At 39.6% G+C, this 25611-nt stretch overlaps 1 pseudogene; it reads left to right on the top strand.

Moving 5' to 3' along the window:
- LOC140183530 (uncharacterized) overlaps window positions 1-25611 on the top strand; it is a 210884-nt pseudogene that overhangs the window by 23877 nt on the left and 161396 nt on the right.

The raw sequence follows: 25611 nt of genomic DNA, 5'->3' as shown, positions 1-25611 counted from the left end.
ACAAGTATAGGCATATATGGCAAGTAATTCAAGTAGACAATTAGGCATGTTATACAGTTAGGCAAGCAATTTCAAGTCGACAAAGCAAACAAATAGATAGAAGATGCACATGATGAATGTCTATCCTACTGGATGTGATATCACATTGTCGGTTCAACTGCCAATCCGACACATCTCCATGGAGATGTCGCCCTTCGGAATCATAATTGGGAACCCCCGAGATATGGTGCTCGGAACACCGTCCAGGATTTTGTGCCTGCACACTCTAGTGATCCGAAGGGATGCGAGCATGATACTCTTGCCACGGACCTCACATCTCAACGCAAGCAGGACGAATCACAGCCCTTACGCCGCTGCCGCTACGTTGACAGGCGGGATCCAACCGTCATCCCTGCCGGCGCTCAGCGTCTCAACAATTTCAGTATAAAACAGTAATTCAGTGGTTTTCAGAAAACATTTTTCAGTATATCATGGATCCATCATTTCATTCCTTGTCCTCGACTCATCTCAACAACTGTCAATTTAAAATTTCCATTCAGAACTCAATAGTTCATCAATTTCTCAATTCATATACCATTCTTCCTTCTCAATCCACCAAACCCATCCTCAGTACGCTAGAAACCTAAGCCACCGTTCTCTAATTTTTTAAAAGTAATATCGAATTAAATCTCCTAGGGCCTTTCTCCATCTCTTAATACCTAAAAATAAGTGGTGCACGAAATTGTGATCATCAACAATGGCGCCAAAGACTTGGAGCTCTCAAACGTGAATCACACTTTGTCACAACTTCGCACAACTAACCAACAAGTGCACTGGGTCGTCCAAGTAATACCTTACGTGAGTAAAGGTCGATCCCACGGAGATTGTTGGTATAAAGCAAGCTATGGTCATCTTGTAAATCTCAGTCAGGCAGATAATAATAGTTATAATGGTTTTCGAATATGAAGAAAAATAAAGCATAAAATAGAGATAGAGATACTTATGTAATTCATTGGTGAGAATTTCAGATAAGTGCATAGAGATGCTTTGTTTCTGTTGAATCTCTGCTTTCCTACTGCCTTTATACTCCTTTTCATGGCAAGCTGTCTGTTGGGTTTCACCATTATCAATGGCTACCTCCCGTCCTCTCAGTGAAAATGGTCCAAATGCTCTGTCACAGCACGACTAATCATATGTCGGTTCTCGATCATGTCGGAATAGAATCCAGTGATTCTTTTGCGTCTGTCACTACGCCCAACACTCACGAGTTTGAAGATCGTCACAGTCATCCAATCTCAAATCCTACTCGGAATACCATAGACAAGGTTTAGACTTTCCGGATCTTAGGAATGGCCGCCAATAATTCTAGCTTATTGACGTTAGGATTTTTGCTAGTAAAGAATTTATAAAAATATTCGTGTTGTAGATATAGCTTCTAAACTAACAGAAATCCCTTCGTACAAAAGTTTTGGTTGTCACAAGTAACAAACCTCTAAATAAATTGATAACCGAAGTATTTAAACCTCGGGTCGTCTTCTCAAGGAATTGCAGGGAAGTGTTCTTATTATTGGTTACGAGTTTTGTAAATTGGGGGTTTTGGAATTTGGGCAATGGGCACAGACATAAAGGAAAATAAATTAATAATCATAAAATCTCTTGGCAAGGTATGAAGAACTGGAAGTCCTATCCTAGTTATCCTTATCGATTGTGATGAGAATTGGATTTTTCTCCCACTTTGTTAACCTCTAACTATGAAGGTAAGTTAAGTGGACGAATTAATTCGAATCCTCAATTCCCAGTCTTTCCTTGGGAAAAGTTAGAGTTATTGGATCTCGAATTAATTCTTGAAGAATTCCAATTTTCAATCAACAATGAGTTTGTATAACTCAAGAGTCACCAATTATTTAACCAAAGTCAAAAGGGAAACTATCTAAATTAAATTAAAAGCATTCATAAATAAAACAATCATAAACTGAAATACCTCAAATAACATTAATTAAGAAAAATCAATCCAAACATGGAACATTGAAAATAAATAAATACAAAGAACATTGAACCTGAGATGCAGAAGAAATATTCATAATCCTAATCAAAATCCTAATCCTAATCCTAAGAGAGAGGAGAGAACCTCTCTCACTAAAAACTACATCTAAAACTAAAATTATGAATTATGAGAGCATGATGAGTCTCTGCAAGTTCCCTGACTTTAATCTGTGTTTTTGGGCCGAAAACTGGGTTGAAATGCAGCCCAGAATCTCTGCCAGTGACTTTTGTAATTCTGCAGATCGCGCACGTCACGCGATTGCGTCATCCATGCGGACGCGTCATTCACGTTTTTCCCTGCCACGCGTTCGCATCGTCCACGCTTCCGTGTCACTTGTGCTTTTACAATCCGTGCGGTCGCATGAGCCATGCGACCGCGTCACTGCGGATTCCTTTCTTCCGCGCGGTCGCGTCACTGACGCGTACGCGTCACTTTTCGCTGGTCATCTCCTCAATTTCTTGTGTTCCTTCCATTTTTGCAAGCTTCCTTCCCAATCTCTCACTCATTCATGCCCTATAAAGCCTGAAACACTTAACACACAGATCAAGGCATCGAATGGTAATAAGAGAGGATTAAGATTAGCTAAATTAAGACCAAAGAAGCATGTTTTCAATCATGTAATAATTTTAGGAAGGAAATATAAATGCATGCTAATTATATGAATAAGTGGGTAAAGACCATGATAAAACCACACAATTAAACACATTGTGAACCATAAAATAGTGGTTTATCAACCTCCCCACGCTTAAACATTAGCATGTCCTCAAGCTAAACTCAAGGAGACCAAATAAATGAGTAGGGAAAGGCAAGACTCATGCAATGCAACCTATGAATGGGAATACAACTACATGCTAAAATGATTCTATCTACTTGGTGAAAAAGTAAATAAATCTTTCAAGAATAAATATGAACTGGATTTCAGTAATTCAAATCACAAAATACAATATAAATAACTTGCAAGAAGAAGATAGCTCATAAAAGCAGTGAACATAGAATTAAGCACTGAACACTTACTAGTAGTGTATATCATTCTAACTCTCAAGTGTTTAGGGTCAATTTTCTCAATTCTCTACTAATCTTGATTTCTATAGCTTGCTCTTCATCTAACAATCAACAAAAATTTAATGCACCAATACACAAATCAAGAGGTCTTTTAAGGGTTGTAATGGGGTTAGGGTCAATGTAGGATTGTATTTGGCCAAGTGGACTAAAATCTGAATCCTTAATTAACATAAACTTTCCACCTAACTCAAGACAATCCATTTAATTAAAATACAAAATCTAACTTCTCATCAATTGTGTTTACTACATATTTATGCATTCTAAGTTTTGAGTAAAGCTCATATGCATTGATTTCACTTATTTATTTTGGGGCATTTTGTCCCTTTTTTTACTTGTTTTTTTCTTTTTTTTTTCAATGCATGTAATTAAAGTATTGAATGCAATAACATGTGTTCAACCATTATTTTGCACATTTTCACTAAAATATACAACACCCAATTATTCAAACCAAATATTTTCAAACCCAACTTCCCCACACTTAAATCATAAGCACTTTTACTAGTCTAAGCTAACCAAGGATTCAAATTAAGGACATTATTGTTTTCCGCTTAGAGTCAGTAATGAGCTAGAGTAAAGAACAAATGGGTATATTAGGCTCAAATTGGTTTGCAAAGGATAATGAAAGGGTAAGGCCATATGGGTATGTAAGCTTAGTGAAACAAAGGCCTCAATCATATTAGTGCATGCATACTTCAAACAATGGAAATATAGAATTAAGCAAGACAAAGATCACAATTTTAGAGAGAAAAACACACACCAAAAATAAAATATTGGTTGATAAAATGCAACCAATCAAATGGGCTCAAAATCTCACTGGTTTTGTGTGTTCGAGCTCTAAACTATGTTCCAAAATAATATTTCTTCAAACAAGTTTTTCAAAAAGTTTTATTCAAATTAGTGAAATACTATAAGAATTTCTTGAAAAAGAAAATATTACTTTAACCAAGTGGTAAAATATGCACAAAAAAAAAACAAACATGCAATCAAACATGCAAATGCAACAATGAAAAACAAAAATTGGTGTTGAGAAGGGACTAACTAACCTGTGGAGATCGGTATCGACCTCCCCACACTTAAAGATTGCACCGTCCTCGGTGCATGCTGAGATGTACAGGTGGGTGGGTGTTGTGGTTCCTCAGCTGTTGCTCGTTGTAGAAGCTTTCTCTTTACCCGTTCTGGTGGCCAGCCTGAAAAAGGGAGAAGAGAAAGGGACATGAAGTCAAAGGGATGGAGCGAAGAGGAGGGCGGTACGAGTGATAATCATGCCAAGTAAAAAATAGTGAATGAAAGACATGGTCGCGATTCCATGTGATCAGTTCATCAATGGAAATATAGCAAGGCATGGGGAGTATTGGATGCAAGATGTTTATTAGCATGCTGGCAAGGGCATGAGTAGCATAGATCAAGCATCAAAAGCTTTAATGTATTGTTAGTCGTAAGAAACTAACAATAACGTTTGTATTAACAATTATATTTAATTAATAAATTAGTAAAGGGAATTTGTGAAAAGTAAGCATTGAATAGTAGAAGAGAATAATTTAAAATAATGCACAATGCCATATGGGCTTTTTCACAAACACTTAGCATGCATGGTGAATATGTTATTGAAAATATTAATTAGAACATGCAAGAAACCCTATAAAAATAATATATAATTGTCAAACAATTCTTTGAATAACCCACAAGAAAAATAAATAAATTTCTAACACCAATGAAAATAATGCAATGAATGAAACTATGCAAATAAATTAAATAGAAGTGAAGAGGGATGAGAAGAAGAAAGTAAGAAAAGGGAGAAGAAAGAAGAAAAGAAATAAGAAAGGAAGAAAAGAATTAGATATAGGGAAGAAAAGATAAGATATTTGGCTGTGTTGGAAAAGTTGTGCGGCGCAAGCGACGCGGACGCGTGGAAGACGCGGTCGCGTGACTTGCGCTTAAATTAATCGACGCGTGACTCAGGTTATGCTACTGGCGCGAGGGCAGCCTCGCGCTCGCACAACTCTCTGTTCAAAATCCTATTTTGCCAAATTTTGGGTGACGCGATCGCATGGGGCATGCGATCGCATGAGTGGGCTCCAGAAAAGAATGACGCGGACGCGTCAGCGACGCGGTCGCGTAATAGAGATTGTGTGTCCAGCACCAATCCAGCACCACTCTCGCACAATAATTCGTTGTGCACCCTTTTTACGTCGAAAATCAGGGCATGCGGTCGCGTGGGAGGCCATTATTCCCATGTGACGCGGACGCGTCAGCGACGCGGTCGCGTGGGACGATTTGTGCCACTGGCACTCCTCTAGCCACGCTCCAGCGTGACTCTCTGTTCATTTTTATTTTCTCCCCTCTCCATGCGACGCGGACGCGTCGCTTATGCGGTCGCATCGTGTGGCATTTTTTTTATGCAAAATGCAAAATGCAATGCTTAATATGAATGCTATGCAAGTATGCATGATTCCAGGTTCAATCAAAATTCAAAAACAAACAAAACAGACTAGAATTAAAACTGAAAAAGGAACGATAATACCATGGTGGGTTGTCTCCCACCTAGCACTTTTAATTAAAGTCCTTAAGTTGGACATTTGGCGAGCTCCTTGTCATGGTGGCTTATGCTTGTACTGATCCAGGAATCTCCACCAATGTTTGCAAATCCAATATCCTCCGGGATCCCAAATCTTATTTCTACACCCGTCTTCAAGTTGATTATCATGATTCCATCCGGGCGGTTCAGCTTTAGAATTCTCACTGAAGTAACCAAACAGCTTTCTAGACCCATTCAGCTGAGCTCTATACCAACCTTTGCGTTTAAACTTTGAGCTTCCAACCATAATGAACTTTGCAGGACAATTCTTGCCACTGATAATCTTCTTCTTGCTCTTAATGCCACAAAGAGCTCTAAGTTGACCATCCGTTTCCAGTAGCCCATATTCAAGTGGAATTAGAAAGCTAAGGGATATGAATTTTACCCACTTGAATGTTGTGAAGGATGATGGCAACTTAGGGGGAGGTGTTTTTAATGAATGTGCAAGCTCCACTCCCCCTTGCTCTTCTTTGACATCTTCCACCTCTTTGCAAACTTTTTCAATTTCAACCTCTTCCTCTTAGTAGCTTTCTTCCAATTTAATATCTTCTTTATTTCTCACCAAGGGCATGGGAGGTTGTGCCTCTTCTTCTTGAATCTCCATCTCTTGATTAACCTCTTCCAAGTCTTCTATTATGACATGCCTTGGAGGTTGTACACCCTCCTCAACATCAATTTCAAATACCTTGGAAGGAGGCTCTATGACTTAAATTTCCCATGGAGGTTCTGCATCTCCTAAGTCTTCAACCACTTCTTCCTCTTCAATAATTCCGGCGTCCTCCACTTGTTCCAGTACAAAGTCATGCTCCTTATTGTCCAATGGAGTCTCTAGTGTCTCCTTCATGCTACGTTCTTCATTAGATTCTCCACATGAAGCCATGGGGGTCCCTTGAGTGTCCGAACGTCTGGAAGGTAATTGACTTATTGCTTGCTCCAATTGATGAAGGGTTGTATGAAATTGATCTACTGTTTCCTTGAAATGATCCCTTGACTCCTGCTCTTCCTTGATGATTACCTTTCCATGACAACTCTCTTCAATTACTCCTTCACCTTCAAGGGTCTCTTCTACCTTCACCTTTAGTGCCTCCTCTAGCTCCTTATGAAGTATGGGTTCGCGAAGACAATCCACTCTCTCTTGTTCCATATCAATAGCATCATTGTGATCATCTTGCTCTTGGATTGATGGATGTGGGCGCTCTTCCATGGATGGTGGTGATGGGATGGGTGGATCATTATGTGGTTGAAAAGGAAGTGCACTAGAGCTTGAGGGTTGATTGTTGAAGGTATTTGGTGGTCTGATTCGGGCGGCGAGAGCTTGTATAGTAGAGTTTAGATCAGTAAATGCTTTCTCCATGGAGGGTTGGGGTGGATAGGAGGGTTCATTTGTTGGGGGAAAGGGTTCATGGTAGGAAGGTGGTTCATCTCGATAATGATAAGGAGATGGTGTATATTGAGGTGGTGGTTCTGGGTATGGTTCATATGGTGGTTGGTGTGGTGAATAAGTATTGGGGTCATATGAAGGTGAATGGTGGAAAGGGGCTTGTGAGTGTGGTGGTTCAAAGTTATGTTGTGAGGATGGTCTGTAGGCACGGGGTGGGGCTTGTTGGTAGTTACAAGGTTGTCCACCATATCTTTCAGCTGGGTATACATTGTAGAATGGTCGTTGTCCATGATATCTTGGAGGGTGTTGTTGCCTAAAAGGTTGATTAGATCCTCTTGGCTCCATCCATCCTTGATTGGTCTGACCTTGATGCATATTCCTGCTGTGATTTCTATTTCCTTCAACAAAGTTAGAACCAAACTCAAAGCGAGAGGGGTGAGAATTCATAACAGATATCAGAAATAAGAGGGAAGAGAGAAAACAAATAAACAAGTTAAAGAAAAATATATTTTTTTTGAAAAATATTTACAATGACCAATAATAAGGCACACGTTTGCAATTCCCCGGCAACGGCGCCATTTTGACGTTAGGATTTTTGCTAGTAAAGAATTTATAAAAATATTCGTGTTGTAGATATAGCTTCTAAACTAACAGAAATCCCTTCGTACAAAAGTTTTGGTTGTCACAAGTAATAAACCCCTAAATAAATTGATAACCGAAGTATTTAAACCTCGGGTCATCTTCTCAAGGAATTGCAGGGAAGTGTTCTTATTATTGGTTATGAGTTTTGTAAATTGGGGGGTTTTGGAATTTGGGCAATGGGCACAGACATAAAGGAAAATAAATTAATAATCATAAAATCTCTTGGCAAGGTATGAAGAACTGGAAGTCCTATCCTAGTTATCCTTATCAATTGTGATGAGAATTGGATTTTTCTCCCACTTTGTTAACTTCTAACTATGAAGGTAAGTTAAATGGACGAATTAATTCGAATCCTCAAGTCCCAGTCTTTCCTTGGAAAAAGTTAGAGTTATTGGATCTCGAATTAATTCTTGAAGAATTCCAATTTTCAATCAACAATGAGTTTGATAACTCAAGAGTCACCAATTATTTAACCAAAGCCAAAAGGGAAACTATCTAAATTAAATTAAAAGCATTCATAAATAAAACAATCATAAACTGAAATACCCCAAATAACATTAATTAAGAAAAATCAATCCAAACATGGAACATTGAAAATAAATAAATACAAAGAACATTGAACCTGAGATGCAGAAGAAATATTCATAATCCTAATCAAAATCCTAATCCTAATCCTAAGAGAGAGGAGAGAACCTCTCTCACTAAAAACTACATCTAAAACTAAAATTATGAATTATGAGAGCATGATGAGTCTCTGCAAGTTCCCTGACCTTAATTTGTGTTTCTGGGCCGAAAACTGGGTTGAAATGCAGCCCAGAATCTCTGCCAGCGACTTTTGTAATTCTGCAGATCGCGCACGTCATGCGATTGCGTCATCCATGCGGACGCGTCATTCACGTTTTTCCCTGCCACACGTTCGCGTCGTCCACGCTTCCGCATCACTTGTGCTTTTCCAATCTGCGCGGTCGCGTGAGCCATGCGACCGCGTCACTGCGGATTTCTTTCTTTCGCGCGGTCGCGTCGCTGACGCGTATACGTCACTTCTCGCTGGTCATCTCCTCAATTTCTTGTGTTCCTTCCATTTTTGCATGCTTCCTTCCTAATCTCTCACTCATTCATGCCCTATAAAGCCTGAAACACTTAACACACAGATCAAGGCATCGAATGGTAATAAGAGAGGATTAAGATTAGCTAAATTAAGACCAAAGAAGCATGTTTTCAATCATGTAATAATGTTAGGAAGGAAATATAAATGCATGCTAATTATATGAATAAGTGGGTAAAGACCATGATAAAACCACACAATTAAACACATTGTGAACCATAAAATAGTGGTTTATCACTTATACCACGAAGACTCCGATCTTCCGGAATGGAGGCTAAGAGATACGCGCTCGATCTAAGGTAGAATGGGAGTGGTTGTTAGGCACGCGTTCATAGGTGAGAATGATGATGAGTGTCACGGATCATCACATTCATCATGTTGAAGTGCAACGAATATCTTAGAATAAGAATAAGCTGAATTGAATAGAAGAATAGTAGTAGTTGCATTAATACTCGAGGAACAGCAGAGCTCCACACCTTAATCTATGGTGTGTCGAAACTCCACCATTGAAAATACATAAGTAATGGTCCAGGCATGGCCGAATGGCCAGCCCCCATGAAGATCTAAAATCGCATACACTGATTAAAGATCAATCAAAAGACAAGACGCTTAATACAATAGTAAAAAGTTCTATTTACACTAAACTAGCTACTAGGGTTTACAAAAATAAGTCTAAGTGCAGAAATCCACTTTCGGGGCCCACTTTGGTGTGTGCTTGGGCTGAGCTTAAACTTTACACGTGCAGAGGCTTCTCTTGGGGTTAAACGCCAAGTTGTAACGTGTTTTTGGTGTTTAACATTGGTTTGTGACGTGTTTCTGGCGTTTTACTCCAGAATACAGCATGGAACTGGCGTTGAACGCCAGTTTTCATCATCTAAACTCGAATAAAGTATGAAATATTATATATTGCTGGAAAGCCCTGGATGTCTACTTTCTAACCCAATTGAGAGCGCGCCATTTTGAGTTTTGTAGCTCCAGAAAATCTATTTCGAGTGCATGGAGGTCAGAATCCAACAGCATCAGCAGTCCTTTTTCAGCCTGAATCATATTGTTGCTCAGGTCCCTCAATTTCAGCCAGAAAATACCTGAAATTACATAAAAACACAAAAACTCATAGTAAAGTCTAGAAATGTGAATTTTGCATAAAAACTAATAAAAACATCCCTAAAAGTAGCTAGATCCTACTAAAAACTTCCTAAAAATAATGCCAAAAAGCGTATAAATTATCCGCTCATCACAACACCAAACTTAAATTGTTGCTTGTCCCCAAGAAACTAAAAATCAAAATAGGATAAAAAGAAGAGAATATACTATAAATCTCAAAATATCAATGAATATTCGTTCTAATTAGATGAGCGGGACTTGTAGCTTTTTGCTTCTGAACAGTTTTGGCATCTCACTTTATCCTTTAAAGTTTAGAATGATTGGCATCCATAGGAACTCATAGTTCAGATAGTGTTATTGATTCTCCTAGTTAAGTATGTTGATTCTTGAACACAGCTACTTTTATGAGTCTTGGCACTGGCCCTAAGCACTTTGTTTTTCAGTATTATCACTGGATACATAAATGCCACAGACACATGACTGGGTGAACCTTTTCAGATTGTGACTCAGCTTTGCTAAAGTCCCCAGTTAGAGGTGTCCAAAGCTCTTAAGCACACTCTTTTTGCTTTGGATCACGACTTTAACCACTCAGTCTCAAGCTTTTCACTTGGACCTGCATGCCACAAGCACATGGTTAGGGACAGCTTGATTTAGCCGCTTAGGCCAGGATTTTATTTTTTTGGGCCCTCCTATCCATTGATGCTCAAAGCCTTGGATCTTTTTTACCCTTGCCTTTTGGTTTTAAGGGCTATTGGCTTTTTCTGCTTGCTTTTTTTTCTTATATATATATATATATTTTTTTTTTTTTCGCCATTTTTTTCGAAACTCATGTACTTCTTGTTCTTTTGTATTAAAAACATTTTTCATTTAAGAAAGGTGAAGGATTCATGGAATTATTCATAGCCTTAAGACATAGACTCTAGACACTAATGATCATGTAATAAAGACACAAACATAGACAAACATGAAGCTCAAAAACCGAAAAACAGAGAGATAAGAATAAGGAAGTCAAGGAATGAGTCCACCTTAGTGAGGGTGGCGCCTTCTTCTTGAAGGAGCAATGGTGTCCTTGAGCTCCTCTATGTCTCTTCCTTGCCTCTTTTGCTTGATCCCTAGTGATTTTGGTGCTCCTATCCTTAGTTGCTCCCAATAATTGTGTGGAGGAAAATGTATCCCCTGAGGTATCTCAGGGATTTCTTGATGAGGGAATTCCTCATGCTCTTGTTGAGGTCCATGAGTGGGCTCTCTTGATATGCAATCAAATGCTCTACTACTAAGCTATGGATCCTTGAGATGAATCTCTCCATCTCCCATGACTCGGAGGTGGAAGCTTTTGTCTTTCCTTTCCTCTTTCTAGAGGTTTCTTCTGCCTTAGGTGCCATAAATGGTTATGGAAAAACAAAAAGCTATGCTTTTACCACACCAAACTTGGAATGTTGCTCGCCCTGGAGCAAAAGAAGAAAGAGTAGACGAAGAAGAAGAAGATATGGAGAAGAGGGAGAGAGTGAATTGAGGTAGGTGGGGGTCCTATGGGGTCCACAGATCCTGAGGTGTCAAGGATTTATCATCCCTGCACCAATTAGGCATGTAAACGCCTTCTTTATGCAATCCTGGTGTTTAACGCCAGACTGCAGCATGTTTCTGGCATTAAACGCCACTTCCATGCTTGTTTTGGGCGTTCAACGCCTATCTGCAGCATGTTTCTGGCGTTGAACGCCACTTCCATGCTTGTTTTTGGCGTTTAACGCCAGTCTGATGCTTCTTTCTGGCGTTAAATGCCAGCTCTATGCTCCTTACTGGCGTCTAAACACCAGTGAGTTCCTCCTCCAGGGTGTGCTTTTTCTTCTGCTATTTTTGATTCTGTTTTTAATTTTTGCAATTGTTTTGTGACTCCACATGATCATAAACCTAATAAAACATAAAAGAACAATAGAAATATAAATAAATAAAAATTGGTTTGCCTCCCAATAAGCGCTTCTTTAATGTCTATAGCTTGATAATGAGCTCACATGGAGCTTCACAGATGTTCAGAGCATTGTTGGGACCTCTCAACACCAAACTTAGAGTTTGAATGTGGGGGTTCAACACCAAACTTAGAGTTTGGTTGTGGCCTCCTAACACCAAACTTAGAGTTTGATTGTAGGGGCTTTGTTTAACTCTATATTGAGAGAAGCTTATTGTGCCTCTTTTCCATGGTTGCAGAGGAAGATCCTTGAGCTTTAAACACAAGGTAGTCTCCATTCAATTGAAGGACTAGCTCTCCTCTGTTAACATCAATCACAGCTCCTGCTGTGGCTAGGAAGGGTCTTCCAAGAATGATGGATTCATTCTCATCCTTTCTAGTATCCAAGATTATGAAATCAGTAGGGATGTAAAGGCCTTCAACCTTTACCAACACGTCCTCTACCAATCCATAAGCTTGTTTTATTGACTTGTCTGCCATCTCTATTGAGATTCTTGCAACTTGTACCTCAAAGATCCCCAGTTTTTCCATTACAGAGAGTGGCATAAGATTTATACCTGACCCCAGGTCACACAGAGCCTTTTCAAAGGTCATGGTACCTATGGTACAGGGTATTAAGAGTTTACCAGGATCTTGTTTCTTTTGAGGTAGAGTTTGCTGAACCCATGTATTTTGTTCACTAATGAGCAAGGGATGTTCATCTACCCAAGTCTCATTACCAAACAACTTGACATTCAGCTTCATGATGGCTCCTAGATATTGAGCAACTTGCTCTTCAGTTACATCTTCATCCTCTTCAGAGGAAGAATAGTTCTCAGAGCTCATGAATGGTAAAAGGAGGTTCAATAGAATCTCTATGGTCTCTAGGTGAGTCTCAGATTCCTTAGGTTCCACAGTTTAGAACTCCTTTTTGTTCAGAGGACATCCCAGGAGGTCTTCCTCACTGGGATTCACGTCCTTCTCCTTCCTTGTGCATTCGGCCACACCAAGCAAGGTTATGGCCTTGCACTCTCTTTTTGGATTCTCTTTTGTATTGCTTGGGAGAGTACTAGGAGGAGTTTTAGTGATTTTCTTACTCAGTTGACCCACTTGTGCCTCCAAGTTTCTAATGGAGGACCTTGTTTCACTCATGAAACTTAAAGTGGCCTTAGATAGATCAGAGACTATGTTTGCTAAGCTAGAGGGGCTCTGCTCACAATTCTCTGTCTGTTGCTGAGAAGATAATGGAAAAGGCTTGCTATTGCTAAACCTATTTCTTCCACCATTATTAAAGCCTTGTTGGGGCTTTTTTTGATCCTTCCATGAGAAATTTGGATGATTTCTCCATGAGGGATTATAGGTGTTTCCATAGGCTTCACCCATGTAATTCACCTCTGTCATTGCAGGGTTCTCAGGATCATAAGCTTCTTCTTCAGAAGATGCTTCTTTAGTATTGTTGGATACATTTTACAATCTATTCAGACTCTCAGAAATCATGTTGATTTGCTGAGTCAACATTTTGTTCTGAGCCAATGGCATTCAGAGCATCAATTTCAAGAACTCCCTTCCTCTGAGGCATCCCATTACTCACAGGATTCCTCTCAGAGGTGTACATGAATTGATTATTTGCAACCATGTCAATGAGTTCTTGAGCTTCTGTAGGCGTTTTCTTTATGTGAATGGATCCACCTACAGAATGGTCCAGTGACATCTTAGAAAGCTCTGATAGACCATCATAAAATATATCTAAAGTGGTCCACTCTGAAAGCATGCCAGAAAGACACTTTTTGGTCAACTGCTTGTATCTTTTCCAAGCTTCATAGAGGGATTCACTATCTTTTTGCTTGAAGGTCTGAACATCCACTCTAAGCTTGCTCAGCTTTTGAGGAGGAAAGAACTTGGCCAAGAAGGCCGTGACCAGCTTATCCCAAGAGTCCAGGCTATCTTTAGGTTGTGAGTCCAACCATGTTCTAGCTCTATTTCTTACAGCAAAGGGGAAAAGCATGAGCCTGTAGACTTCAGAATCTACTCCATTAGTCTTAACAGTATCACAGATCTGCAAGAATTTAGTTAAAAACTGATAGGGATCTTCTGATGGAAGTCCATGAAACTTGCAGTTCTGTTGCATTAGAGCAACTAGTTGAGGCTTCAGCTCAAAATTATTTGCTCCAATGGCAGGGATTGAGATGCTTCTTCCATAAAAATTGGAAGTAGGTGTAGTATAATCATCAAGCATCCTCCTTGCGCCTCTACCATTGTTATTGGGTTCGGCCATGTCTTCTTTTTCGAGATTCTCTGTAAGGTTTTCTCTGAATTGTTGTGCTTTAGCTTCTCTTAGCTTCTTCTTCAAAGTCCTTTTAGGTTCAGGATCTGCTTCAACAAGAATGTCCTTGTCCTTGCTCCTGCTCTTATGAAAAAGAAGAGAACAGAAAAGAAGAGGAATCCTCTATGTCATAGTATAGAGATTCCTTTATGTGAGTAGAAGAATAGAAGAATAAGAATGAAGAAGAGAAAAATTCGAACATAGAAGAGAAGAGAGGGTTCGAATTTTAAGATAAGGAGAAGTGTTAGTAAATAAATAAAGTAAATAGAAAGAGATGAGAGGGAGAGAATTTCGAAAATTATTTTTGAAAAAAAAGTTAGTGATTTTCGAAAATTAAGAAAAGAAATAAAATTAAAATTAAAATTTAAAACAATTAGTTAATTAAAAGAATTTTGAAAAAGAGGAAGGAATTTTCAAAAATTAGAGAGAGAAAAGTAGTTAAGCGGTTTTGAAAAACATAAGAAACAAATAAAAAGTCAATTAGTTAGTTGAAAAAGATTTGAAAATCAATTTTGAAAAGATAAGAAGTTGGAAAAGATTTTGAAATTGATTTTGAAAAAGATATAATTTGAAAAAGATATTTTGAAAAGATATGATTGAAAAAAGATATTTTGGAAAAGATTTGATTTTTAAAATTAAAATTTGATTACTTGACTAACAAGAAACTAAAAGATATGATTCTAGAATTTAAAAATTAAACCTTTCTTAACAAGAAAGTAACAAACTTCAAATTTTTTAATCAATCACATTAATTGTTAGTAAAGTTTTCGAAAATTTGAAATAAAGATAAGAAAAATATTTTGAAAATCAATTTAAAAAAAATTTTGAAAATATAAAAGAAAAATGAAAAAGATTTTGAAAAGATAAGATTTTTAAAATTGAAATCTTGACTTGACTAACAAGAAACAACTTGTTTTAAAAATTTTTGACTAAGTCAACCCAAAGATTTCGAAATTTATGAGTAAAACAAGGAAAAGATAATTTTTTTTATTTTTTTGAATTTTTAATGAGGAGAGAGAAAAACACAAAAATGACTCAAAACATGAAAATTTTGGATTAAAACACATGATGCATGCAAGAACACTATGAATGTCAAGTATGAACACCAAGAACACTTTGAAGATCATGATGAACATCAAGAACTTTTTTTTTGAAAAATTTTCAAGAAAAGAAAAACATGCAAGACATCAAACTTAGAAATTTTTCATGTTTAGATACTATGAATGCAAAATGCATATGAAAAACAACAAAAGACACAAAACAAGAAAATTTAAAGATCAAACAAGAAGACTTGTCAAGAACAACTTGAAGATCATGAAGAACACCATGCATGAGTTTTTTCGAAAAAATGCATAAATTTTAAAAACATGCAATTGACACCAAACTTAAAAATTGACACTAGACTCAAACAAGAAACACAAAAATATTTTTGATTTTTTGATTTTATAATCTTTTTTTATTTTTCAAATTTTTTTTTGGAAAAACGAAAACAAATAAAAAAACTTTTTGAAAACTTTTGGAAAAGAAAATAAGAAGAAAATTTACCTAATCTGAGCAACAAGATGAACCATCAGTTGTCCAAACTCGAACAATTCCCGGTAACAGCGCCAAAAACTTGGTGCACGAAATTGTGATCATCAACAATGGCGCCAAAGACTTGGAGCTCTCAAACGTGAATCACACTTTGTCACAACTTTGCACAACTAACCAGCAAGTGCACTGGGTCGTCCAAGTAATACCTTACGTGAGTAAGGGTCGATCCCACAGAGATTGTTGGTATAAAGCAAGCTATGGTCATCTTGTAAATCTCAGTCAGGCGGATAATAATAGTTATAATGGTTTTCGAATATGAAGAAAAATAAAGCATAAAATAGAGATAGAGATACTTATGTAATTCATTGGTGAGAATTTCAGATAAGTGCATAGAGATGCTTTGTTCCTGTTAAATCTCTGTTTTCCTACTACCTTCATCCAATCTTTCATACTCCTTTCCATGGCAAGCTGTCTGTTGGATTTTACCGTTGTCAATGGCTACTGATAAACTACTATTTTATGGTTTATCTTGTGCTCAATTGAGTGGTTTTTATCAAGCCTTTGTCCACTTATTCATATGATTAGCATGCATTTCTATTTCCTTCCTAAAATTATTACATGATTGAAAACTTACTTCCTAGAGACTTTTAATTAGGTATTTTAATTCTCCTTTATTCTATTCGATGCCGTGATCTGTGTGTTAAGTGTTTCAGGCTTTATAGGGCATGAATGAGTGGGAGATTGGAAAGGAAGCTTGCAAAAATGGAAGGAATACAAGAAATTGAGGAGATGACCAGCGAGAAGTGACGCGGCCGCATGATTCACGCGACCGCGCGAAAGAGAGGAAATCGCAGTGACGCGGTCGCATGGCTCACGCGACCGCGTAGATTGGACAAGCATAAGCGACGCGGAGGCATGGACGACGCGCCTGCGTGTAAAAGCAAAACGCCGAATGACGCGTCCGCATGAATGATGCGAGCGCGTGATGTGCACGATCTACAGAATCTCAGAACTCGCTGGCAATGTTTCTGGGCCAGATTTCAACCTAGTTTTTGGCCCAGAAACACAGACTAGAGCCAGGGAACATGCAGAAACAAGAGACAACATTCATTCCACACAATTTTAGTTTTAGATCTAGTTTTTACTCCTCCTATAGGTTTTCTCTCTACACATTCATAGTTCTTAGGATTTTATTTTCTATTGCTTTTTGCATCAGGATATTGAGAAGAGTTATTACCTCATCAAGACTTCGTCATTCTAGTTCGTTTTCTTTACTTGGCTTTACTCTTCCATGTCCTTTAATTTACTCAATTCTATTATTGGATTATTTTAGAATTTATTAATACGAGAATTACCTTTATTTTTAATTGATTCCTTTGAGTTTTTATTTATCATGTTTTTCTTTAATTCCTTTTCCTATGTTATAAGTTCTACATTCACAATGAGCGAGTAGTTCTCTAACTTGATGGGGAGTTGATTGAAAGAAACCCTTGAGTTGGGGTGCTTAAAGGAAAAATTGTAATTGGGTTCATTGTTGGAATGCCCTCTAGTTACTGACACTAATCCTTTTCAATGAGCGGATTGGGAATTGTGAATAGAAACAATATTTCAACTTGTTTGACTCTCCCTTACCTAGTAAGGGATAACTAAACAGAGCAACCTTCAATTATTAATTAATCTTGAGAGTACTTCAACAAGAATAGGGTTTCCAACTAATATACTCCCAGTCAAGGCTTTTATTTAAAATTAATTAAATTCTCTAAATTAATTTCCTGTTTATCAACTCAACCATTTTTGAAAACACCTGATTGATAAAATCGCACATCTCTCTGCAACTCGTTGAGAGACGACCTGGGATTCACATTCCCAGTATTTTAACTTTAATCTTTGTGACAACCCTTTTAAATTGATAAGCGGATTTTTGGCTGGTTAAGGACTGTACTTGCAACGTATTTCTATTGATAATTTCTTAACTTGCCAGTTTCCGCCACGTCAATTTTTTGTGCCGCTGCTGGGGAGTTGCAACAGTGTGCTAATTTATTAATTGGCATTTATTTAATTGCAATTTTTCTTTTTATTTTGTCACTATGAGCTGTACGTTTCTTTTGTTAAATGACGCGTTCACTTCCTGATCTAAGCTTGCTAGTATTTGACCCTGAGATTGAAAGAACTCTTTCACGTATAAGGCAAGCTCGGCGTCGGCGAGTCCTCTCTGAGGATGAACCTGAAACGTCATTTAAGGAAGAAGCAAGCTCCCTCTCTACTGATCCAGTTGATTTACGTGCAGGTGACATGGCAGCACCCAGGAGAGTCAATATCCAGGAGGAAGGAGCCCCTAATTTTACACTCCAACCATTTCAGGCACACCACCCCGCAGTGGCTGTGGATTTCGAAATAAAGTCTTCGCTACTCAACTTGATGCCCAAGTTTCATGGCTTACCTGCTCAAGAGCCTATCAAGCACCTTAGGGATTTTCAGACTGCCTGTTCTACTGTTAAGCGTGATGACACTGATGAAATCTCCATTCTGTTAAAAGCCTTTCCATTTTCTCTTGAGGGAAAGGCAAGAGAGTGGCACTACACTCAACCCGGAACAACTGTTTCCAACTGGGATACGCTTAGAAGAGAATTTTTGGAGAAATTCTTTCCAGCTGAAGTTGCCGATAAACTGAGGAAAGACATGTCCATGATCGTTCAGGATGAATCTGAAACTCTCTATGAATACTTGGAACGCTTCAATAATCTTCTAGAAGCATGTCCACACCATATGATTGACAAGATAGTGTTGCTCGGCTACGTTACACAGGGCATGAAATCTCAAGATAGGACCACATTGGAAGGTGCTAGCAATGGGTCTATGAAAAAGTACAAGACTACGGAAGAAGCATGACAATTGATCAGCGACTTAGTCGAAGATACCAGGAATCACAGGCAGAAGCAAAGTTGGTCAAGAGCTGTTGTAGAAGTATCCACTAGCAAAGAGACTGTTGCTATAGCTCAGAGCTTATGTGAAATGACTAACTTGCTAAAGTAGATGCAACTAAATCAACAACAGCCTCAGCAAGTTCAGGCTTCTCCACCACCGCACAATCAGAAGTTGGTTCCACAAAGAGTATGCAGAATCTGTGCAGATTATAGTCATTACACTGATGAGTATCCGCAACTCCAACCGGAAGACCACACTATAGCAGCCACTCATAACTTCTATGACCGCCCCAATCAAGGGTACAATCAAGGTGGCAGCTATAACCAAGGATGGCAGGATAACTCTAACCAAGGCTGGAGAGATAATTCTAACCAGGTTTGGAGGGACAATCATAACAGAGGTGGCAGAGATAACAATGGAAATCAGAGGTGGAATAACAATAATAACTTCAGGCAGCAGAATCAGAATCAGGCCTACAGAGCACCTCATCTAAGACAGCCTCAAGCATCTTAGCAGCCCTCTCATATCACTTATCCGTCTTCATCTCCTAATGATGAGTTACTACAATCTATTGATCAGAGAAAACAGGCCATGGAAAACAACTTTACTGCCACTCTGAATGGTCTGACTTCTACTTTGCAAGCCCTTGTCTCACAGATTGGATCAATGAACAACTCCAACAACCAGTCCTCAAGCTCTGGTGGACTTCCCTCTCAACCATTACCCAATCCAAAGGGTGGCATTAATGCCATCACCCTAAGGTCTGAAACCACATTACAAAAGAGGAATCAGGAAGAGCCAAACCTACCTGAACACGCCTCAGCTGAAGAGGTAGTGGAAATAGAAGATGTTGAGGAAGAAAAGGGTATACAGGACGTGGCTGAGGAAGAAGATGCTAGATCACAGGAAGAAGCACCAAAGGGCGCAGACACTGTAGAAAACGCCAGTCCTATTCCATTTTCGCAACTTGCAAGGAAGCCCAGAAAGCAGTTGGAACCTGATCCCAAAATGGTAGAAATATTCAAAAAGGTTGAGGTAACTGTTCCCCTTTTTGATGTTATTCAACAGGTACCTAAATACGCAAAGTTTCTAAAGGATTTATGCATACATAAAGACAAAATTAATGAATTAGAAACTATTCCTTTAGGAAGTTCTATATCTGCTTTAATGGAAAATATACCTGAAAAATGTAGTGACCCAGGCCCATGCATGGTTAACTGTACCATTGGAGGTGTGATATTTTATGACTGCATGTGTGATTTAGGAGTGTGTGTTAGTATAATGCCTTTGTCTGTATATGATGTTTTGAGGCTACCTCCCTTAAAAAGGTCGGCAGCTCATTTTGTGTTAGCAGATAAAAGTATTATTACAGTGGCTGGAGTTGCTGAAGATGTATTAGTGGATATTAAAGGTCTCACTTTCCCCATTGATTTTTACATCCTGGAGATGCCCCAACATGACTTAGAAAAGCCATCATCAATCCTACTCGAAAGACCTTTCTTGAAGACCTCGAAGTTCAAATTAGATACTTTTTTAGGAACATACTCTTTTGAAATAGACGGCCGAGTAGTAAGCTTCAATCTGAATAGAGTTATGAAGTACCCTCCAGAAGATCACTCTATCCTCCAGTGTGACATCATAGATGAAACCGTAGCTGAAGTTCACCTGGAAGAGTTTGAAGAGAAGTACATAGGACAAGGTCCAAGTGTGGGGACATTCTCAGAGGACAATGAAAGTACTCTACCACTACCACCAGCTCCAGATAATTCAGAGCCTGACCATGAACAGAAGTCAGAATTGAAACCTCTCCCTCCACACCTCAAATATGCTTACCTCGAAGACAAGCAGAAGTTTCCAGTTATCATTGCACGGGACCTCACCTCTCAACAGGAAGAGCAATTAGTTAGTGTGTTGAGGAGGCACAAGAAAGCAATTGGGTGGAGTTTGGCAGACATAGTAGGCATCAACCCTCAAGTTTGTGAGCACAGAATCTTTTTAGAAGAAGGAGCAAGACCTGTTTGTCAACCCCAGAGAAGACTAAACCCCACTATCTTAGAGGTTGTCAAGAAGGACCTGACCAGACTATTAGAGGCAGATATTATCTACCCCATTTTAGACAGTGAATGGGTAAGCCTAGTACAAGTGGTGCCCAAGAAGTCTGGAGTCACTACAGTAAAGAATGAGCATGGAGAGCTCATAGCTACCAGAGTATAGAACGCATGGAGGGTCTGCATTGATTACAGGCGTCTCAACCAAGCCACTCGTATGGATCACTACCCTCTTCCATTCATTGATCAAATGCTAGATCGCCTGTCAGGTAAATCACATTATTGCTTTTTAAATGGTTATACAGGATATTTTCAGATTCATATAGCTCCTAAGGATCAGGAAAAGACTACTTTTACCTGTCCTTTTGGGACTTATACTTACAAGAGAATGCCTTTTGGCCTGTGCAATGCACCAGCTACTTTCCAAAGGTGCATGATGAGTCTTTTCTCTGATATTATTGAGGACTGTATGGAAGTTTTTATGGACGACTTCAGCATTTATGGTGATTCTTTTAGCCTTTGCTTGGATAGTCTATCTAGAGTATTAGATAGATGTGATAGTACAAACCTTGTATTGAATTTTGAAAAATGTCATTTTATGGTTAAACAAGGAATCGTACTAGGACATGTTGTATCTAATGCTGGTATTTCTGTAGATCTAGCAAAGGTGGATGTTATTTCTAGTTTACCTTACCCCTCTTCTGTGAGGGAAGTCCGTTCGTTCCTTGGACATGCAAGTTTTTACCGAAGATTCATTAAGGACTTTAGTAAGGTAGCACTTCCCCTATCCAGACTACTGCAGAAGGATATTGAGTTCGAGTTCAGTGAGGATTGCAAACAAGCGTTTGATAAGCTGAAAACCGCCCTGACTCAAGCTCTAATTGTGAGAGGACCGGACTGGAGCCAGCCATTCAAAATCATGTGCGATGCTTCCAACAATAGGAGCAGCGCTGGCTCAGCGTGAAGGTAAGGATCCTTTTGTTATTGCTTATGTGTCTAAAACTTTAGACGCCGCTCAGTCCAATTCCACTACTACTGAGAAAGAGCTTCTTGCTATTGTTTTTGCTCTGGATAAATTCCGAGCCTATCTTGGTACGAAGGTAGTAGTGTACTCAGACCACGCAGCTCTAAAGTATTTATTAGCTAAAAAGGAATCCAAACCAAGGCTTATACGTTAGATACTGCTACTACAAGAATTTGATTTAGAAATAAAGGATAGGAGTAGTAACCAGAATCTAGTGGCAGACCACTTGAGTCGCCTTGAGCACATTAAAGATGACTCCACTCCTATAGCTGATAATTTTCCATTTGATAACCTACAAGCAGTATCTGAGGTAATCCCTTGGTATGCACCTGTAGCTAATTATCTAGTTAGCCGCACTTTTTCTCCAAACTTTACTAAGCATAAAAAAGACAAGCTGAAAAGCGAGTCTAAATATTATATATGGGATGACCCATATTTATGGAGATGTGGCGCTGACCAGGTAATTAGAAGGTGTGTGCCTCAATCAGAATTCCAGTCCATTTTAGAGGCCTGTCACTCATCTGAGAGTGGAGGATATTTTGGCCCTCAAAGAACAGCTAGAAAAATCTTAGACTGTGGATTCTGGTGGCCTACTCTTCTTAAAGACGCTGCTGAATTTTGTAAATCTTGTTTCCCATGCCAAAAATTTGGTAATATATCCAAGAAGGATGAAATGCCTCAACAAATTATGCTTTTCTGTGAAATTTTTGATGTTTGGGGCATTGACTTCATGGGTCCATTTCCAAGTTCTAATGGCAACCTCTATATACTGTTAGCTGTAGATTATGTTTCTAAATGGATAAAAGAAATCCCTACCCGTACTGATGATGCTAACACTGTTGTTTCCTTTGTGAGAAACCACATTATTTGTCTCTATGGATCACCACGAGCAATCGTGAGCGATCAAGGCACCCATTTCTGTAACAGGAGACTAACAGGATTACCGAAGAAGCATGGGATCATTCATAAAGTTGCGACAGCCTACCATCCTCAAACTAATGGGCAAGCCGAGGTGTCAAACAGAGGGATAAAGCGTATCTTGAAGAAGATAGTCAAACCTCATAGAAGAGACTGGAGCACCAGGCTACAAGATGCACTCTGGGCATACAGAACAGCGTACAAGACACCCATTGGGATGAGCCCTTTCTGCTTAGTTTATGGAAAAGCTTGTCATCTTCCTGTTGAAGTAGAGCACAAAGCTTTTTGGGCAGTAAAGGAGTGCAACATGGGAATTGAGAAAGCCAGAGCTGAACGGAAGTTGCAACTGTAAGAACTGGAAAGCATTCGCCTAGAAGCTTTTGAGAACTCAAGACTATACAAGGAGAAGATAAAGGCTGTACATGATCAACACATCAAGAGAAAATAATTCCAACCTGGAGATTTAGTCCTCCTTTACAAATCTCGACTGAGGCTCATGCCAGGCAAGTTGAGATCCAGATGGGAAGGTCCATACAAAGTAGAGAAGGCCAAACCGTACGGAGTTTATCACCTAAGCCATCCTTCCAGCTCCGAACTTATCAAGGTCAATGGACATCGTATAAAGCTGTACCATGGGGAGAAGATGAAGAAAAACAAGGAGCTCGAGATCTTCCTCTTGGAAGATCCCCACATAGCCAAAAGACTGAGCTAGTGGAGCGTCCAACTTACGGACGTTAAAGCAAAGTGCTAGGTGGGAGACAAACCACCATGGTATGATCGTTCTTTTCTTTGTTTTTTTTTTTATTTTCATATTCAATAAATCTTCTCTTTATTAGTACATTTTGTACATCTGCATTTACATACCTTTATTTAAAAAAAAATTTACGCGACGCGACCGCATCATTGACGCGTCCGCATCGCAGGTGGATCAGAAAGATTAAGAAACGAACAGAGAGTCACGCAGGAGCGTGGCTGGAGGCATGCCAGTGGCACAAATCGTCCCACGCGACCGCGTCATCGACGCGTCCGTGTCGAATGGGAACATTGGCCTCCCACGCGACCACGTCACCCACGCGGCCGCGTCCCCTGGAATTCGACGTAAAAAGGTTGCACGACCAAAAGTTGTGCTAGAGTGGTGCTGGATTGGGGTTGAACGCCCAATTCTTCCCACGCGGACGCATGGCTCACGCTTCCGCGTCATAGCCTTCTAATAACCAACCACGCGATCGCATGACCCACGCGATCGCATGACCCAAGACTTGGCAAAAATAAAATTTCGAACAGAGAGTTGTGCAAGTTTGAGGCTGCTCTCGCGCCAGTAGCATCAAACGGGTCACGTGACCGCATGACCGACGCGACTGCATCAATCAGTCTAAGCGGAATTCGCGCGACCGCGTGCCCCACGTGGCTGCGTCGCTTGTGCCGCACAGCGTCCCTAATTTGCCAATTATCTTATCTTTCTTTTCTCCAAATCCTATTTTCTCTTCTTCCTTCTTCCTTCTTTCTTACTTTCTACTCTCTCTCTTTTACCCCCATTAACAAGGTTTTCTTTTCTTTTTCTCCCCTTACTTTTCTATTATTCTTCTTATTTTATATGTTATCTTCGTTTCTTCTCTTTTCCTTGTACTTTCACTATCCATATTTTCTTCTCCTTTCTTTTCTTTTTCTTTTAATTGGTGTTGAAAATTTATTTGGGTCATTGTTTTGCTTGTGGATTGTTAAGAAATAGTTTGACAATTATATATATTTTTTTAGGATTTCTTGCATGTTCAATCTAATACTTTCCATACCTTAGTGGCAGAGCTTTCTTCAACTGCAGTCAAGCCCTCAACAAAAAGAATTAAAAGGATCATAAAGGTTGATGTAAAGGAGAGAGCTTTCCCAGCAAAGGACACTGCACGATTTCCAAATCGCTATTGTAAGCAGATGTTTCCTATTCTGGCAGCTCGAAATTACAACAATGAACACCTTCTTATCCTTCCGCCTCGTATTGCCGACTTTGTTGAGCCACAAATTGAACGAAGACAATGGGGTTTCCTACAGAGACAGCCAAGGCAGGTCAATCTTTCTTGGGTAGTTGAGTTCTACTCCAACTTCCACCTGCCAACCCTACAGTCTATCTTTATACGTCAGAAGCAAGTCCCTATTATAGAAGAGGCCATTCAGCGAGCCTTAGATCTTCCCCCTGCTCCAGAAGGATTGGACGCTTTTCAGAAAGCTGCCATCAAGCGCCAGGCGTACAACTTTGACTGGGACGCTGTTCTCAGAGTTATCGCTCAACCTGGCAGCAAATGGATCTTTGGATACCATCGTTCCCGTCCTAAGGGAATCTCGGCTTCCGCACTTAACTTAGAGGCTCATGTATGGGCACAGATTATGTCCCATTACGTCTTCCTGAGTACTCATGAGAACTCTTTCACCGTAGACATGGCCGTACTATTATGGTGCATCCTCACAGATCAGCCTTTAAATTTACCGAGATATATCTGGAATGCTATGGAACATGTGCAGATCGTGGGCAACCTACCTTTCCCGGCCTTGGTCTCTGATCTTATCTCAGCAGCCGGAGTCCCCTACAGGGCTGGAAACACCAAAGCCATACTTCCTCGGAATGATCAGTACATCCCCAATGAGAGATATCTCAGGCCACCACTTGCCACTATCAGCCAGTCCACAGAGGATGCTGCAGTTCCTCCACCATCTACTAGTCAGCTGCTGCACCAAATAATGAAGCGGTTGGACCAACAAGAAAAGAAAGCAAAGCTCCGAGAGCGCCGCAACCACTGCCATTTCAAATACCTCAAGGAGCTACTCACAGGCAATCACAGACCTGACGACAACCCAGGCACTCCGGACTCCACTTCCTTCACCAGCACAGGGAGCCATGACGGCCCCGATTATGGAGACACTACCACCAGCCCACCATTGTTCCTGACAGATGGCACCGAAAACGGTGCAAATCCTTAAGTGTGGGGAGGTCGGTCAGTACCTGACTTTCGGAGGTAA

The sequence above is a fragment of the Arachis hypogaea genome, chromosome 3 (assembly GCF_003086295.3).
Source record: "Arachis hypogaea cultivar Tifrunner chromosome 3, arahy.Tifrunner.gnm2.J5K5, whole genome shotgun sequence".
Lineage (NCBI taxonomy): Eukaryota > Viridiplantae > Streptophyta > Magnoliopsida > Fabales > Fabaceae > Arachis > Arachis hypogaea.
Note: the sequence above shows the minus strand (reverse complement) of the source record. Positions and strands in the feature narration are given on the sequence as shown.